Source organism: Suncus etruscus, chromosome 1, assembly GCF_024139225.1.
Source record: "Suncus etruscus isolate mSunEtr1 chromosome 1, mSunEtr1.pri.cur, whole genome shotgun sequence".
Taxonomy (NCBI): Eukaryota; Metazoa; Chordata; class Mammalia; order Eulipotyphla; family Soricidae; genus Suncus; species Suncus etruscus.
In genome coordinates, this window is record NC_064848.1 from 93490534 (window position 1) to 93494877 (window position 4344).

At 34.3% G+C, this 4344-nt stretch overlaps 1 non-coding gene across 1 annotated transcript; it reads right to left on the reverse strand.

Moving 5' to 3' along the window:
* Positions 1-3468: 3468 nt before the first annotated feature.
* Positions 3469-3575, reverse strand: LOC126026019 (U6 spliceosomal RNA). The gene has a single exon (XR_007501556.1). It is a non-coding gene; the product is annotated as a U6 spliceosomal RNA (small nuclear RNA).
* Between the last annotated feature and the right edge of the window lie 769 nt (positions 3576-4344).

Below are 4344 nucleotides of genomic sequence, written 5' to 3' on the forward strand. Positions count from 1 at the left end.
TTAAAGCTTATATGTATATGTATATATATGCAAGGCAATACAGTATTTGTCTTTCTATATCTGTATTGTTTTATTTAGCCTAGTGATCTCTAGGCTTACCAGCATTTTTACAGCAAATGAAGGACTTTTTTTTATAATTGAATATGTTCCATTATATTCATACAGCTATCACTAAACATCAAATTTGCATCTATATCTTATCTATGGTGTATCTACTTAAATTCTGATTTTTAGTTTTTATTGTTTTACTTATTTTTTAACTATAACACGTTGATTTACCAAGTTCTTTATAATAATTTCTAGCATTAAATATTCAAACACCAATTCCACTGCCAGTGTGACCTTCCTTTCACTAGTATTTCCAGTTTCCCACTCACCACCCTAGCCTACATCTTCATAGCTACAAGAAAATTTACTTAATTTTGTTTGTCATAACACAAAGGCAAATGCAATTAAAATAAAACTTAGATCAAGAAAGGTTCATTTGAAAAGATTACTAATGTCAGCATCTAGTATTTACTGGGCTGTGGTTGATATTAGTTGAGATTTCTGTGTCACTGTTTAGGCTCAATGAGATAGATTACAGATTTCCTGTGATACTTCTGGGCTTAAATAACTATGAAATATTGAGGTGTCCAAGATTTATAGATTTGAAACAAATTTGGTAACTTGGCAGTTTGATAAGGTTAAGACATGAAGCTGGTTTTTTTTTTTTTGTCAGATTATTTCGATTATTTCTATGACCCTCAGAGAGTTTTGTCAGAGGGTATAGGGTGTGGGGCTGAGTTTTTGTGGTTTACACAGAAAGAGAATATACCCCACCCATTCTGACCATTCTGAGAATCACCCATAATTGTCAGTCCAGAGCAGACTATCTGGTAGAGGAGCTGGGTCATTTTTCTGCTGACAAGACGGCAGGTATCAGGGGTCCTCAAACTTTTTAAACAGGGGGTCAGTTCACTATCCCTCAGACCATTGGAGGGTCTGACTATAGTAAAAACAAAACTTATGAACTAATTCTTATGTACACTGCATATATCTTATTTTGCAATGAAGAAACAAAACAAAAACAAATACAATATGTGGCCCGCGGGCCATAGTTTGAGGACCACTGGAATATCTTAAGAAATTAATAGCTTTGAAACCAGTTTTTCAAGAAGCATGAAAGAAGTTTCTTTAAAGAACAAGAAAAATTCTTAGCAGAGTCTCAGACTCTTGATTTCCTGTACTAGATTAAGAACAGCATTTTTGCTCCTAGCAAATTTTCAGTAACGAATCAGCATCTCATTTTTATTCAGAGTTCTATGTGTTATTAATTATTTTATGTACAAAATATTTATAGCAATTTATTTATAAATGTAGATACTATTACCCCATTTCTCATCTTCTATATAACTTTGCCTTAGGGTGAGACCTGCCCATTTCTGGGAGGGGTCTTGGGGAGGTATTAAGAAGATCACCTGGGGGGCGGAGAGATAATTTGGAGGAGGGATTGAGGGAGATGGAGGAAGAAACAGCAGGAGGAGAGATGGCTGAAAGGGGTATAATGAAGGGCCAATAATGAATCTGGCTTGAAAGGTTATGATAGGCCAAACATGGTGGCTAGGGACTTGAATAAAGCTGATATCTCCTGAAAACTGACTACTGTGGATTTTCTCCCCACCACTATCCTGAATCCTCAGACCCACCAGCTGGAGGGAGTTGCAGATACGTGGCCTGGGCCGGCAGAGAAAGGCCTCTCCATCGATCCCTCCTTCCATCACCATTCATCCACCTCCATCCATCCTCATTCAAGGGCTTTTATTCAACACATCCTACTTCTATCCAAATGCTATAAACTGCATGATTGCATCATTTTGGAGCTGCAAAGTTTGTCATTACATAAAACTGAATTATCCTTGCTATTGTACTGTAATGAACATAGAAGTGCATATTTTTTAAAGTATTGCTTTTGCTTCTGGTGGCAAGCAGTGGCAAGCAGTGGAATTACTAGGACTAACATATTTTTTGAATATAAAAACAAAATATCCTATTGTCATATAATTATGTTTTATATGTAATATATAATTACATTTTTTGTAGAAATCATAAGACTCGTAAACACATATGTCAGTTTATAATAAGGTATACTATGATAACTTAGTTTAATATAGTGATTAATAGATTGATGTAAGTCTCAAGAACAGTGAGTACAAAATTCTGTGATGCCATAATTTGTTTTACCAATTTCCACCACTGGAAACTTGTCTAAGTCACTTAAATTATTTGAACTGTCACTTATTTCTCAGAAATACATGATGATGTTGAGTGAGTTTATAACAAATATGTCTACAGTTACACAGTTATCTTCATATTCATGCCACTGTATAACCTTTTCTTGATTTTAAAGGATTTTGTTTATCAAAGCCAGCAGAGAGCTAACAAGAGAAATTTCTGTTTGTACTGTGATTCAGAGCATGTCAGAACTGTCAAGAAAGCTAATTTTCTCTCTAGGGAACTTTTAATAAATCAAATGGATGACTCTCACTGATGAGGCATAAAAATTAATTAAGAATAATTGACCCTGTTTTAGGTAGATGGTCTGTCTATATGTGACTCTGCTTTAATCGGAATCTCATGACAAAAGATACATAATAGTTTCACATTTTGACAATTGTGAAAGTCATCTACTAACCCATATTTTTAAAAATAGAATCGATAAAAAAAATGACTATTTAAAAAATAACATCAATTTGAAAGCTGGGAATTAAATCTTTTTTTTTTGTTTTTGTTTTTGCTTTTTGTGTTTGGGCCACACCTGGCAGCGCTCAGGGGTTACTCTTGACTCTGAACATAGGAATAGTTCCAAGTAGGCTTCGGGCCCATATGAGATGCAAAGAATGGAACCTGGGTCTGTCCTTGGTTGTTCACATGCAAAGCAAATGCCCTACCACTGTGCTATCACTCCAGTCCCTTGTATATTATTTTTAATTAATTTTTATAATGGCTTTGGTAAAGTATCTGTTGCACTTGATTTTAAATTATTTTAGATGAAGACTGCATTTGTTTATTTTTTTAAAAAAGGTAATAAAAATCTACTAATTTGCTAACATTTCTCCTATCTCTATGCTTTCTAGAGTTGCATTGGTTTACTCTACGCTGAAATTAAACACATTAATAAAATCTAACAAACAGATGTAAAGGGTCAGAGCAATGGAGCAGCAGTTGACCTAGTACAGACCATGGTTTGATTCCCATCAACATATGGTTCCCCAAGCCAGGAGCATTTTCTGAGCTCATAGCTGGGAAGGAATAACCCCTGATCATTACCAGGTATGGTCCCAAAACAAAAACCAAAACAAAGTAAGATCTCCATATAAAACAAAACTCTTAATTTTTTAATACTGTTTTAAGAGCAACTGGCGAAATATGTACATATCACTCAAAGGTTTTGATGTTATATGAAATTACCCAGTCTCAAGTATTTTTTTAAATATGGAACACTTCACAAATTTGTGTGTCATCCTTGTGCAGGGGCCATGCTAATCTTCTCTATATCATTCCAATTTTAGTATATTTGCTGCTGAAGGGAGCACTTAATCTCAAATATTTGAACTCTTGGTATCCAAAATAACGTAAGTATTGTTATTAATTTTTGTTCCACAGTTTGAATGGGACCAGGATCAACTTGATAGAAATGAAATTTTGGAAATTTTGAATACCATTCTACATTTCAATAAATGTGTTGTTTATATGTCATGAACACCATATTTATATTTTATTTTAAGATAAATTCAACATAATTTAAATTATACTGTAAAATTAATATAAACTTCTTAACCTTCAGAAACATGCTAAACAATATTCAGTCTTTATTTGTGACTTTTAAATTCTTTTTTTTTTCAGGAGATATCAGCTTTATTAAGGCCCTAGACAACATGTATGGCCTATAATCTTAGACCTTCTTAAGCATGCTTTCTTCTGCTGCCCACTCATATCAACCTCTTAGTGCCATGTCTCCTGATCCTTCTTCCTCCATCTCCCACTTAATACCCAATCCAATCATCCTTTACACCCCTCAGGCAATCCTTTTGTTTCCTTCCAAAGGCCCCTCCCAAAAATGGGCAGGTCTTGCCATCAGGTGAGGTTTTGCAGGAAGATGGGTGTGGGGTGACATCTCCCCCTCTTTGAATAATAATAAGCTTTTGTTTTTTTTACTTTTGCCTTTGGCCAAAGGCAAGAAGTCTACTATTCCCATAGCAACAAAGTTTAAGGTGTAAAATTAAAATATCAGCTTTTTCCATAAACATAACTTTTCTGCAAAATATACCTGTAACTTAAAATTTTTTAATGCTATTTACCAAG